This window comes from Bubalus bubalis, chromosome 7 (genome assembly GCF_019923935.1).
Source record: "Bubalus bubalis isolate 160015118507 breed Murrah chromosome 7, NDDB_SH_1, whole genome shotgun sequence".
Lineage (NCBI taxonomy): Eukaryota > Metazoa > Chordata > Mammalia > Artiodactyla > Bovidae > Bubalus > Bubalus bubalis.
Window position 1 is genome coordinate 1,928,773 of NC_059163.1, and position 15,340 is coordinate 1,944,112.

The following is a 15,340-nucleotide window of genomic DNA, read 5'->3' on the forward strand; positions in this document are numbered from 1 at the left end:
TACTGGTAAGGTTTTGTTTGGTATTCACTTGTTACTGATTTTGCTATAAAAGGTGTTTCTTTAGATGATTATTAGTCTTTAGTTCTTTCAAGTTGTCCTTGTATTGAATCAGTAAATACTGAAGTGCTTTAAAAGATACTTTAAAAAAATTAAAAAAAATAATCAGATATCCAACCGGTTTAACATTTTCTTGATTGTCATAATTTTTAACAGTTTGAGAGCTAATATTAAAAAGACATTTTTATTATGTGAAACTTAGAGATTAAATTGAACCTTTTATTTATTTTTACATGTTTAATTCTTCCCATGTAGAGAGACTAGTATAATAAACCTCTCTACCCTCATCTAGCTTCAGTAGTTACTTTACTTATGGCTAGTTTTGCTTTACCTGTATCCTCATACTCAAGATGTCATATGATTTTAGCTGTTAAATATTTCTGTATGAATATTTTCTTGATTTTTAACAGTTTGAATCAGGATCCAAATGCGTACGTTGTGATATGTTTTAATCTATAGGCTCCCCCTCCATCTTTTGTTGTCGCTTGTGATTTATTTGTTGTTGAAATTGTTGGTTTGTCCTGTGGAATTACTCACAGTCTGGATTTTATTCTGTTTTGTAGTTTATCTACATAGTATTTGCTGTAAACGTAATGTAATTTAGTTAGAGCTAAAGGCATTATCAGATTCAGGTTTGATTTATTTTTGGCAAGAAGACTTTATAGGTTAGTAGCAGATAAGGATTAGTAGTCTTTTAAATTGAAGTATAGATGATTTATAGTGTTTGAGGTATATATATCATGTGTAATCAAATACATATTCTCTTCAGCTTCTTTCCATTATAAGTTATTAAAAGATATTGAATATAGTTCCTTGTGCTGTATGGTAGGTACTTTTAAATCTATTTTTTATATAGTAATGTGTATCTGTTAATCCCAAATCTCCAATTTATTCTGCCCCCTCTTTCCCCTTTGGCAGCTATAAATTTGTTTAGTCTGTGAGTCTGTTTCTGTTTCGTAAATAAGTTCATTTGTATAATTTTTTAGATTTCGCTGAAGTGATATCATACGATGTCTTTCCTTGTCTTGCTGCACTTAGTATGATAATCTTTAGGTCAATCAGTGTTGCTGCAAGTAGTCTTTCTTCATGTTTGGATCCCTTAATGCTCAATGTTTAGAGTTATTCTTTCATTAGGTATTAAAAATGTTGATATTTTAATTATATAACTTCATCATTTATTAGCTGGAATATTTCTATAAAGAGCAATTTCCCTTCCTTCGTTATTTGGTTATCTTGAATTGTAACTCTCTTAGGAAAGGCAAGATAAATGCTAAAGCCTGCTACATTTTATATTAGTTTTCAAAATAATGAGTTGGCATCCTCTGAAAGTAGCCAGTGAGTTGTGTATATGTATTTGTGTCATTGTGAATTCATGGATTTAAACGTATTTATATGGTTCAGTTCATCGTAGATCCTTATTGAGACTCAAATTGTTCCATCATTGTGTAATAGAAATCTGTTCAAATTGGCTCCTAAATCCTTTAGACACAAGTCTTTGATTGCTCTTTTTTCTGGTATGACAAACCACACCAGGCTCATGTTGTACATTTTTTGTCCCAGCCCTGGAATCATCATTTCTCCAAGTGGGCTTGATTTTTTTTAATGAATAAATAACATTTAGTAATTACAGTCTGTGCCATGGAGTTGTTTATTGCTGCTAAGTTGATCATTATTTCTAGGTCTTTTCAGTGCACACATGGCGGATTACTGACACTTTTAGTTGTAAAGCAAGATGACAGAATTCTGTTTAACCTTTTTAATCTTATATGTGTCTCTTTTTTCTTCTAAGACAAACGTCTTGACTCTAATTACTCATTGTTTTATCCTGCACTGTATTTCAGTATCAGAAGAATAATATGAACACTACCACCAACTAATAAAAGGTGTTTAAGAGGGTTTTTTGTATTCTTATTTGGAATACGTAGTCAGTCAAATTATTGTGTTTTAAAGTTGCTTAGAGTAGTTACTGCATGATTTTGCTACCACTGGATGTGTAGTGTTCTTTTGTTTTTTATTTTGTATTCAATGTTTAGGAATTGCTTTTTCTTTTTTTTTTTCAAATTGAAGAAATATGTAAGTTACAGGTATACAGTATAGTGATAAATAATTTTTAAATTATTATTTAATAATTGTTGGAGTATTGGTTATATACCATTTATAGTTATTATAAAATACTGGCTAAGGAATTGCTTTTTGTCTTCTTTTGAGGTTCCATGTATAAGTGGAATCATGTGGTATTTGTCTTTCTGTCTGACCTAATTTTACTTATAGTGTTCTCAGGGTTCATGCATGTTATAGAAAGTATCAGAATTTTCTTCTTTTTTAAGGCTGAATAACATTCCATTGTATGTTAATACCACACTTGTTTATTCATTCATCCCTCTGCAAATATTTGTTTTGCTTCCACAAATCAGCAGTTGTGAATGCTGCTGCTATGAACATGAATGTACGAATGCCTCCTTGAGACCCTGCTTTCAGTTCTTTGCGTCATGTACTCAGGAATGGAATTGCTGGATCAGATGGTAATTCTGTTTAAAAAATTTTGAGTAACCATTGTACTGTTTTCCACAATGGCTGTACCATTTTATTGATATATTCCCACCAGTAGAGCAAAAGGACTCCAATTTTTTCACATCCTTGGGAACATTTGTTTCCTTTTTTTTGATAGTAGCCATGGTGGTCATCCTAATGGATATGAGGTGGTATCTTGTAGTTTTGATTTGCGCTTCCCTAATGCCATCAGGCTTTTTTCCCCACTTAACATGTGGCATCTGTGCCAGACTCTAGTGTAGACATATTTCTCATTCCTTTCAGTTGCATTGTGCTCCTGTATATGGTTGTGCCATACTTATTCAGGAAGATATGACTGCTTTTTAATGAATGTTCTTGTCAATTAATGGCTATTTTTTTCACTTATACTGTAACTTGGTGAAATTTTTCTGATGCATTTAAAGTGATCAGAATGGTAAGAAGTACTTCACAATGAATTCTGTTCTGTTGAGAAGACTTCAGCCTTCTCTCATGTGGTAGTTAGCCAATACTGATGTTAAAATATTTCACTTTTACTTTTTTTTTTTTTGCTTTTTTAATAGTAGCTATTTCAGTCCCTCAACTGCAATAATACAGTTTGGAGTTGGCTTCAAAAATGTCATTTCTAACATAAAATCATCTAATTCACATTGACACAATATTAATCCAATATTGTAAAGATCATGTTTTAGTAATCTTTTTCTGTTATCTATTCTCGCATGTATTACCTGTCTTCATAATCACTGAACTCGTGAGTATTTAGCCATTAAAGTCTAAAATACTAGACCCGCAGACTTCAGTGTGTGAAAACCAGTGCTTACAGCTGTAGTCATGAATGCTGTCTGCTGACGTCAGTTTTTTCAGTTCCACGTTCAGAATACGTCCTGCATCAGTGCTTCTGTCCCACCGCCGCTGTTAGCACCTGGGGCCCAGTGGCTGCCCTAGCTCTCTTGGACTACCCCAGCAGCCTGCAGCTGGTCCCCCCAGGTCCGTCCTTTCTGCTTAATCTCCACCTGGCAGCCAGACTGATTTACCTACAATGGAAATTAGATCATGGTCTGCCTGGCTAAAACTGCCCAAAGACCAGTAAAGTATTAATAGTTGCCTTTAGGTAACAATGTGGCTGTGGGATAGAAGTGGGAAGAAGCCTTACATTTTACTGGATAACCTCATAAATAAACCTTTTGAGTTTTGATTCATGTAATTGGATTATGTACTCAGAATAAATTAAGGAATTTTACAAACAAATCAATCCAATGACTTCCCTTTATACTTAGAACAAAATCCAAATTTCTTCTTTTTTTTCTGTCTGTGCCCTATGGCTTGGGGGAATGATCCTGACCAAGGGTTGAACCCCGGCCCCTGGCAGTGAGAGCACTGAGTCCTAACCACCGAGTCGGAGAGCTCCCCCAGATTTCTTAGGATGATCTCCCAGCTCACTTTCTTACGTTCTTCCACTTGCCCGTTTATGCTGCATTTACGTGGCCTTCTGGAACCTGTCTAGCTCTTATTATTATTATTTTTTTTTACTGAGCTGTGAAGGTGGGGTTACAGTCCACATTGAGTGCATACATTGTGGTTAAATGCCTTTGGACTTTCCTTCAATATCTGTCACTCCCTCTGTTTAAATGACTATTGAAAATAGGGATATGCTTTTAAGTGGCAACACAGGTTTTCTAAATCCAGTTTATAAGCTTAAATTTTTATCTTTTTAAATACTTACTGTGTGCTAGCCATTGTACTTTTTATGTGTGGGAGCCAAAAAGTTCGTTCAGGTGTTTCCGTAAGATGTTATGGAAAAACCTGTATGATTTTTTTTTTTTTTTTTTTTTGCTAGCCCAATATTATCTAATTTAATCCTTAAAACAATCCTATTGAGTGGATACTATTTTCATCTCATCAGATGGGAAAACCAAGAAAGTTTAAGTGATTGCCAAGGTCACATAGGAGGTGGTGGAGCTGGGATTCAAACCAAGGATGTCTGACTCTGGAGATGACGCTCTGCAGCACCAGGCTGTGTTGCCTGCCTTGTGCGCACTGCCTCAGTCCTGTCGCTAGTCGCCTCGTTATGACTGTGGGCTCCGGTGTTCCCCGTGAGGGCAGAGGCTCTGCCTTGTTTATTCCTGTCCTTGAGGCCAGCACAGTGCCTGGAATAGAGCAGGTCCTTAAGAAATATTTGTTGCATTAGTGATCTTCAGTTAATTTTTTAGAAGCTTAGCTGTGGGAAATAAAGTTCATGGCAAATTATTAAAGGCTCATCTGTTCCCTCAAAGCAGAAGCTGACAGACTTTTTGTAAAGGGCCAGATAATAAATATTTTAGGCTTTGAGTGAGTGTTAGTCGCTCAGCCGTGTGCGACTCTCTTTGACCCCATGGACTTGAGCTCCCACCAGGCTCCTCTGTCCATGAGATTCTCCAGGCAAGAATACTGGAGTGGGTTGCCATTCCCTTCTCCAGGGGATCTTCCTGATCCAAGGATGGAACCCAGGTCTCTTGCACTGCAGGCAAATTCTTTACCAGCTGAGCCACCAGGTCTTTCCTTAGGCTTTGAGAGCTATATGATCTCTGTTGCAGCTAAACTATTCAGCTTTGCTGTTGCACGAAAGCAGCCATAGGTCATTTGTATGTAACACGGCTGTCCCATAAAACCTTATTTATGGATGCTGACATTTGAATTGATTTTCATGTCCATCATATATTATTTTTTCTAGCCTTTAAAAATCAATCAAAGCTTGTGGTCCTTATAAAAATAGGCAGTGGGCTGGACTTGGCTTCAGGTGGAGCATCATTTGCTGATTTCTGCCCGGAGTTTAAATTTTTTCGTTAGACCAAGTTAGACATCTGCCTTCTGCCCTTATTTGTTTTGTTTGCCAGTGGACTTTGTTTTGTTGCTTCCTGCTTTGGTCTGCAGTAAGGAACTACGGAGGAGAAGCCCTGTCCTGAGATGCCACATGATATTGGCTGCAGAGCTATCGTTCTGGGCTTTATCCATTATAGTAAATGAAATAAAGACTCCCCATTGTTCAGGAAATCTGCTTTACTTTTCTTTGAGTAGAAGTTTCAGCTTCATTATTCTAGTTCTAACCCAGAATGAATGTTTGTCCTTTAGATAATACATTTCAGCTGTGGTTTAATAGTGAGCACTACTTGGAGTTAGAAAGACCTGGTTATACCTAGTTGTTTACCTTTCTTCACTAAATAGATCTTTTATTGAGTTTACTTTTTATTTTATTTTGGAGTATAGTTGATTTACAGTGTTGCGCTAGTTTCACGTGTACAGGAAAATGGTTGTTATACATGTATCCTTTTTTTTCCAGATTCTTTTCCGACATAGGTTAATGCAGAATATTCAGTAGAGTTCTCTGTGTCATACTGTAGGTCCTTGCTGATAATTTTATATATGGTAGTGTGTATATGTTAATCCCAAACTCCAAACTTATCTCCCCCCTTTCCCTTTTGGTAACCGTAAGTTTGTTTTTGAAGTCTGTGAATCTGTTTCTTTTTTGTAAATAAGTTCATTATTATTATCTTTTTAGATTTGGCATATAAGTGATATATGGTATTTGTCTTTCTGTCTTAACCTCACTTAGTATGATCATTTCTAGGTCCCTCCCTGTTGCCGCAAATTTTGCTAGATTAATCTTAAGCTAGCATTGTACCTGGCCCAGAGGAAGAACCCAGGAAATGGCAAAACTCCTTTTCTACCCTCACCTTCATCACTTTCTCCACCTCACATCCTTGGACACATCACTTCCCTTTTTTGAACTTCAGTTTCCCCATTTGTACAGTGGGTATGATAATGCCCTTCATAAGTACTTCAAAGAATTGGTATGATGATTTGGGACTTCCCTGGTGGTCCAAGGGTTAAGCGTCCACCTTGCAGTTCAGGGGACATGAGTTCAATTCCTGGTCAGGGAATTAAGATCCCACATGCCGTATAGTAACTAAGCCTGCATGCTCTGGAGGTGCAAGTGGAGAGCCTGTGTACCACAACCCAATGCAGCCAATAAATAAAAATTAATATTAAAAAAAAATTGGTATGATGATTAAATTAAAAAGTACTTTGTAAGCTATAGGTGCTGCTTAAGTGTGTGTGTTTTTTTTTTTTTTTAAGTGTGTTGAGTTATTATCACATATTTAGAATATATTTGAGGGCAAAAACGAGAGAGGAATCATTACTAATGTTGCGTTAACTCCTCTTAAATGCACCCCCAACTATTACTTATCTCATGCCTTTGGGTGTGAAAGATTGTGCTGAAAAAGCTATGCTATACATATTGTAGCTCATCTGGCCAAATGAGAGGTTTAGTTCAGTTCAGTCGCTCAGTCGTGTCCAACTCTTTGCGACCCCATGAATCCCTGCCCATCACCAACTCCCGGAGTTCATTCAGACTCATGCCCATCAAGTCAGTGATGCCATTCAGCCATCTCATCCTCTGTCGTCCCCTTCTCCTCCTGCCCCCAATCCTTCCGAGCATCAGAGTCTTTTCCAATGAGTCAACTCTTTACATGAGGTGACCAAAGTACTGGAGTTTCAGCTTTAGCATCATTCCTTCCAAAGAAATCCCAGGGCTGATCTCCTTCAGAATGGACTGGTTGGATCTCCTTGCAGTCCAGGGGACTCTCAAGAGTCTTCTCCCAACACCACAGTTCAAAAGCATCAATTCTTCGGCGCTCAGCTTTCTTCACAATCCAACTCTCACATCCATACATGACCACTGGAAAAACCATAGCCTTGACTAGACAGACCTTTGTTGGCAAAGTAATGTCTCTGCTTTTCAATATGCTATCTAGGTTGGTCATAACTTTCCTTCCAAGGAATAAGTGTCTTTTAATTTCATGGCTGCAATCACCATCTGCAGTGATTTTGGAGCCCCCAAAAATAAAGTCTGACACTTTTTCCACTATTTCCCCATCTATTTCCCATGAAGTGATGGGACCAGATGCCGTGATCTTCGTTTTCTGAATGTTGAGTTTTAAGCTAACTTTTTCACTCTCCTCTTTCACCTTCATCAAGAGGCTTTTTAGTTCCTCTTCACGTTCTGCCATAAGGGTGGTATCATCTGCATATCTGAGGTGATTGATATTTCTCCTGGAAATCTTGATTCCAGCTTGTGCTTCTTCCAGCCCAGCGTTTCTCATGATGTACTCTGCATATAAGTTAAATAAGCAGGGTGACAATATACAGCCTTGATGTACTCCTTTTCCTATCTGGAACCAGTCTGTTGCTCCATGTCCAGTTCTAACTGTTGCTTCCTGACCTGCGTATAGGTTTCTCAAGAGGCAGGTCAGGTGGTCTGGTATTCCCATCTCTTTCAGAATTTTCCAGTTTATTGTGATCCACACAGTCAAAGGCTTTGGCATAGTCCATAAAGCAGAAATAGATGTTTTTCTGAAACTCTCTTGCTTTTTCCATGATCCAGCTGATGTTGGCAATTTGATTTTGATTAAAACACTTTAATTTCAATTATTTCTTTAATTTCTTTAATTATTTCTTTAATTTCTTTCTTTATTTGACCATACCAGTTCTTAGTTGTGGCATGCAGGATCTTTGGTTGTGGCATGTGGGATCTAGTTCCCTGACTAGAAGTTGAACCCAGGCCTCCTGCCTTGGGAGCAAGGAACCTTAGCCACTGGACTACCAGGAGAGTCCCTTGATGTGCTTTTGAATTCAGTGGGTTTTTCTTTTTTTTTTTTTTTTCATGTTTCTTGTGCTTGAGGTTCATTGAGCAGCTTTCTTGGATCTCTGGGTTTATAGAACCAAATTTATAGATCCAGATTTATAGATCTGTGGGTTTGTTCATCATACTTGAGAAAATTTTGGTCATTATCTTTTCATGTATATTTGCTTCTCGATGTTGTCTTTGAGAACTGCAGTTCCATTCATGTTGGATTATTTAAAGTTGACCAACAGCTGAGGGATGCTCTGTTCATTTATTTGGTTGTCTTTTTCCTTTGCTTTTTTTTTTAATTGCTTTGTCTTCAAATTCACTACTCTCTTGTACAGTGTTTAATCTACCATTAATCTTGTTCAGTGTAAATGTTCATCTTACAGGGTGTAGCTTTCATCTTTAGAATTTCAATTTGTGTCATTTTTATATCTTCCATCTTTCTACTTGAGGTTTTGAATGTATGTAATATAGTTGTACTGTTTTAGTGACCTTGTCCACTAATTTTAACTTGACTTTCAGTTTTCGGTTAGTTTGATTGATTTATATCTCCAATATGGATCTTGTTTTTCTGCTTCTTTGCTTGTTGGGCAATTTTTTATTGGATTGCAGATGTTGTGAATTTTGCATTGTTGGGTTCTGAATCATTATTTCTTCCTATAAACATTCTTAAGCCTTGTTTGCTCTGTTTTGTTAGCAGTAGGACTTTAAAATTTTACTATGTTGTAGATGGTGAATGGCAACATTTTCTTTTACATAAACTCCTAGCCTCCTGTGGAGAAGGAAGTGGCAGCTCACTCCAGTGCTCTTGCCTGGAAAATCCCATGGATGGAGTAGCCTGGCAGGTTACAGTCCATGGGGTCGCAGAGGGTCTGGCACAACTGAGCGACTTCACTTAGCCTCCTTGAGAATGGAAAGTCACTGAAGCAACAGTAACAGCAACATTTTACCTGCTTTACCTGTGAATCTGATAGAGCATTTTGTTTTTATTTTCCCCTATGCTTTGGCAAGTTATTTTGGTAAGTAGAGGGCTGTCCTTTTTTGAATTTCCTTTAGTCTGAGGTTTTAAAAGCTGAATCTGAGAGTGGGTTAAGTAGCAGATTAAATATGCTGATACGTGCTCAGTTTGTTCAGTGCTTACTAGCTGTCACATGGCTCTTTCAAATATTTAAAATATTTAGGAACTTTGACATAAAGCATAATATTAAACTTTAACAGAGCTGTTTAATAGTTCATGCTTGTTCTGACCTACGTACAGGAGGCTTGAGTTGGAAGGAGTGAAGGGAAGCAGGTTTAATTTCATTTGCCCTTTGAGCTTTATTCCAGAAGTACCTTTTTAAACAATTGTTGTACCTAAGGTATAACATTGTTTTTGATATCTGTTAGCTTAAAAGTGTTGAGCATAATTTGATATGATTTTATATTAATTTAAAATATACATAAGAAAAAAGCATTTTTCCTACATGGGAAAAAATAGTATTTTTAAATGCAGTAGGAGTGGAGTCTGGAGGACACTTAAATTTTAACTGAACAGTATCTTGAAAACCTACTCTGCCAGGATAAAGTGACAACAGTAATTTTTAAAATGTTATTTTGCAAGGATATTTTCCATTCTGTAGCGTTCATTAACTTGGAGTCCCATTTCTTCACGTATAGTTATTGAGCACCTGTTTTGTGCTGGGGACTGCTGTAGGCACGATGAACAGAGCAAGGGGGTAAGATGCATGTCCCTGTCTTGGGAGCCTCAGTTCTAGAGTGAGAGATGAAGTAATAAAGGTCGACTGTCGGTAGTAGTCCCTGCTGTGGAGCACAGAAGCAGACGGGGTGGAGGATGATGGCAGCAGGGTCTGTTGTGATGGAGGGAGGGGGGCTTCTCTGAGGAGCTGGCCTTTGGTTAGAGATGGAATCTGTGTGCATCTGGGGGAGAGCGTTTGGGCAGTGGAGACCCATCCTACTGTCTGCGGTTTCTTGTTGCCTGTTGGTGGGGGCAGGTAATGTAGGCTAGACATCTGGGAAAAGAAAGCCCTTATGGGCTGTGAACTAGATGAGGGAGCAGGGCAGGTGCTGTTGGCAGTGCCCCTTATACCTGCCTAGTGCCTGGCACTGCGTAGTGCAGATATGAAGTGATTTTTTTTTGGTGGAGCCCATCTAATCATGACAAAATTAGTATTAGTAGTGGTAGTATCATTATTAAATAATTATTAAGTTATAGCCATAGCCACAGGTAATTTTTATTGTGCACTCTGTGGGGAGTATTATTGTACCATTTTGCAGACGAGGAAGCCATGAGGCAAGTTAAGAAACTTGCCCAAGAGCACACAGATGGAGTGGTGGTCTGTACATACCTCCTTTAAAAAATAAATTGTTAAAATTGTTATACATAACGATACTGATTTTGTTTCTCTTTAATACATCTTGGCAAATGCTCAATAGCAGCACACAAATCTATATCATTCTCTTTAATAGTCTCAGGTTTTTTCTTTTACTTACATAATTTATATAATCACTGCTGTATTGGTAGGTATTTGTTTCCAGATTTTTACTGTTATGAGCTTTTTAAGGTTAGTATTCCGTGTCTTTGGGCACTGTGAAGTCTATGAGTAGATATCAGCTCGGAAGTGAAACTGCTCGGCCCAAGGATGGTTTGCATGTTGTTCAGTTGCCCAGTCGTGTCGGACTCTTTGCCACCCCATGAACTATAGCATGTGAGTCCTCTGTCCCTCACCATCTCCAAAGTTTGCCCAAGTTCATGTACATTGCATTGATGATGCCATACAGCCATCTCATTCTCTGACGCCCTCTTCTCCTCCTGTTCTCAGTCTTTCCCAGCATTAGGGACTTTCGCAGTGAGTCAGCTGTTCTCATCAGATGACCAAAATACTGGAGCTTCATCTTTAGCATTAGTCTTTCCATCGAGTATTCAGGGTTGATTTCCCTTAGGATTCACTGGTTTGATCTCTTTGCTGTCCAAAAGACTCCCTTTAATTTGCATAGCTGTCTCCAAATTACCCTTCTAAGGAGCTGTACCAGTTTGTACACCCACCAACTGCTTGTATTCCCCACATAAGAAAGTGTGTATGTGTAACATCATGGTACCTGTCTTACAGTTATTATGAGGTTTAAGCTGGATTTAGAAAAGGCAGAGGAACCAGAGATCAAATTGCCAACATCTGCTGGGTCATAGAAAAAGCAAGATTATTCCAGAAAAACATCTGCTTTATTGATTACACCAAAGCCTTTGACTGTGTAGATCACAACAAACTGTGAAAAGTTCCTAAAGAGATGGAAATACCAGACCACCTTACCTGCCTCCTGAGAAATCTGTATGCAGGTCAAGAAGCAACAGTTAGAAGCAGACATGGAACAACTGACTGGTTCCAAATTGGGAAAGGAGTATGTCAAGGCTGTATATTGTCACTCTGCTTATTTAACTTATATGCAGAGTACATCATTCAAAATGCCGGGCTGGGTGAAGCACAAGCTGGAATCAAGATTGCAGGGATGGACAAGGAGACAGCCTGGGGCCTCAGGCTGCTGAGCAGGGTACAGACACAGCTGTGCCTTCGGATTCAGACAAGAAGCTTCCCGAAATGGACATTGATTGATTCCAACAATTGTTTATATTAAAACAGACTATTATAAAGCTAAAAAAAAAAAAGATGGCAGGGAGAAGTATCAACAACCTCAGATACACAGGTGACACCACCTTATGGCAGAAAGTAAAGAAGAACTAAAGAGCCTCTTGACGAAAGTGAAAGAGGAGAGTGAAAAAGTTGACTTAAAGCTCAACATTCAGAAAACTAAGATCATGGCATCCGGTCCCATCAGTTCATGGCAAGTAGATGGAGAAACAGTGGAAACAGTGAATGACTTTATTTTTTTGGACTCCAAAATCACTGCAGATGGTGATTGCAGCCATGAAATTAGAAGACACTTACTCCTTGGAAGGAAAGTCATGACCAGCCTAGACAGCATGTTGAAAAGCAGAGACGAACAAAGGTCTGTCTAGTCAAGGCTATGGTTTTTCCAGTGGTCATGCATGGATGTGAGAGTTGGACTATAAAGAAAGCTGAATGCTGAAGAATTGATGCTTTTGAATTGTGGTGTTGGAGAAGACTCTTGAGAGTCCCTTGGACTGCAAGGATATCCAAGCAGTCCATCCTAAAGGAGATCAGTCCTGGGTGTTCTTTGGAAGGACTGATGCTGAAGCTGAAATCCACCTGATGTGAAGAGCTGCCTCATTTGAAAAGACCCTGATGCTGGGAAAGGTTGAGGGCAGGAGGAGAAGGGGACAACAGAGGATGAGATGGTTGAATGGCATCAATGACTCAATGGACATGGGTTTGGGTGGACTCCGGGAGTTGGTGATGGACAGGGAGGCCTGGTGTGCTGCAGTTCATGGGGTGCAAAGAGTCGGACATGACTGAGTGACTGAACTGAACTTATGGCAGAAAGTGAAGAGAAACTAAAGAATCTCTTGATGAAAGTGAAAGAGTGAAAAAGCTGGCTTAAAACTCAACATTCAGAAAACTAAGATCATGGCATCCGGCATGGCATCTGGTCCCATCACTCCATGAGAAATAGATGGAGAAACAATGGAAACAGTGAGAGACTTTTTTTGCGCTCCAAAATTACTGCCGATGGTAACTGCAGCCATGAAATGAAAAGAGGCTTGCTCCTTGGAAGAAAAGCTAGGACCAGCCTAGACAGCATATTGAAAAGCAGAGACATTACTTTGCTGACAAAGATCTGTCTAGTCAAAGTGATGGTTTTTCCAGTATTCATGTGTGGATGTGAGAGTTGGACCGTAAAGAAGGCTGAGCGCCGAAGAATTGATGCTTTCGAACTGTGGTGCTGGAGAAGACTCTTGAGAGCCCCTTGTACTGCAAGGAGCTCTAGCCAGTCGATCCTGAAGGAAATCACTCCTGAAGGACTGATGCTGAATCTGAAACTTCAATACTTTGGCCACCTGATGTGGCCAAAGTCAGTGAGAACTGACTCACTGGATAAGTCCCTGAAGCTGGGAAAGATTGAAGGTGGGAGGAGAAGGGGTCGCAAGAGGATGAGATGGTTGGATGGCATCACTGCGTCAGTGGACATGAGTTTGAGGAAACTCCAGGAGCTGGTGAGGGACAGGGAGGCCTGGTGTGCTGCAGTCCATGGGGTCGCAAAGAGCTGGACATGACTGAGTGACTAAACTGAACTGATGAGGTTTAAATGAATTAAATGCTACCTAGGAAGTGGCTGTTATATATTACTAATATAATTATTAAGCATATTTCTGAACCTTATTACCAAAAATATTATAAGCCTATAAACTATTTCAGGAGGTTGGAAAAGGGGTTTATACAATTAACCATAGAAATATGTGCCCCCAAATGCTGTCCCCTTTTCAGCTCTGCACCGAGGCCTTGGGAGCTCCAGGGGCCTGTGGGCCTCAGGCTGAGATTGGGATCAATCCCACAGGCACATGCAGATAACAGCCGGGGTGCCCTCAGGGGCCAGGGGCAGTAGATTCTGGCTCCCTGTGTGTCTCTGCAGCTGGCAACTTTCTGTGTATCCATAGGAGGAGGCGGCTGTCCTTTGGGAGGGCCCTTTAGAATATCCTGCCTCTTACACTTGTTCTCCCCTTCTCTTAATTTGGTAAGGCTTAATTTAAATTTGCCTTATGGTTTGGCTCATTGGGAATGATTCAGGGAGCGCCTCACCTGAGAAGCAGGTTTTCTTTTCTTTTTTTTGAGAAGCAGGTTTTCTCATCTGCATGCTGTTGCTTGCCCTTTCTTGTGGAGGAGACCAGCAGTGTGGTGCTAAGGAGGGAGCAGCTCTTCAGTCAGGAGGTGTGAGCTTACTGCAGGGTCCCTGAGGGTTACCCAGCACTGCGTGATGAACTCACGTATCTGCGCCTAGCCTCAGTTTTTTCTGTCACATGTTGTGAAAACTCTTTGAAAATGCAAATGCTGAATGAAAAAGCATTTACACAAAAATGGGTACATGAGTGTTCATAGAAGTATTATTATTAATAGCTGAAACGTGGAAACAAACCCAGTAATAGAGAATGAAATACTGATGCATGCTAAGTGTGGCTGAACTTAGAAACGTTGTGCTAAATGAAAGAAGCAAGGGAAAGAGGTGGTGGGGGAGGGGAGGAACAGGAATGGGGAGGGACTGCCAGTGTGTGTGGGGCTTCTTCAGTGATGAAAATGTCATAAAATTAGATTGTGGTGAGGGTTGTGTCTGTGAATATACTAAAACCCACTGAACTGTACACTTTAAGTTGGTGAATTGTGTGATATGTGAATACACACCAGAAAGCTGTAAAACGTGAATGCTGCATTAGGCATTTTTATTCTCACTGAAGTAACTAAATTGTCAGCTGTTAGTACAGTGCTGGTTGTTAGGGGTATGGCATCTGGATGTATTTTGCCACTTAAACTTTAGAGGTGATGAAATTGATCAAGTTGATGAAATTCTCTGAACTCGTTTTTTTCTCCTGTTGAAACAGAAACAGTGATCACAGCAGTCTTGTCCACCTCGAGTTGCTGTGGAGCCGCAGTGGGGCTTTTGAGCACGTGTGGCGTGTCGGCTGCTGTCAGCGCGCATGTCCTCTCCTTCCTCTCCCAGGGCACAGACCAGGGAGAAGCAAGTGTTAGGAGGGGAGGCAGCAAAGAGCCCCGCTTACTAGCTACTCCCAGCTGTTTCTTTTTTAAGTAAATTTCTGTGTAGAGATAACTGTTTGAGCTGTAAGCTTTTGCAGCTTAGCACGAACTTTGTGGTTAACCGTCCTTTCCAAGATTTAAGAATATTTCAGTTAAGAGGCCAGCCTTGTTCCCAGGTGATAGGTTATTATTGCACAGACCTTCAGTCAAGAAGGGAGGGTAGAAATGGTGCTGAGTCTCATGGAATGAACTCCCTTTAGGACTGAGTGTCTGCTTCCATAGGAGAGAGGTGAAGACAGTTGCCCCTTGTTGGGGAGCTGGGTGACCCCGTCATCCACATGCTAAGTTTATTCTGAGAGTTGTCCCTGGGAACTGAAACACTCCGTACTTTGACAGCATCACCACCAGGAATGTCCCTTACCTAGAATGT

At 39.7% G+C, this 15,340-nt stretch overlaps 1 protein-coding gene across 10 annotated transcripts in view; it reads left to right on the top strand.

Moving 5' to 3' along the window:
- Nucleotides 1-15,340, top strand: part of ADD1 (adducin 1) — a 90,882-nt gene that overhangs the window by 1,485 nt on the left and 74,057 nt on the right. The gene's annotated exons all lie outside the window — the stretch shown is intronic.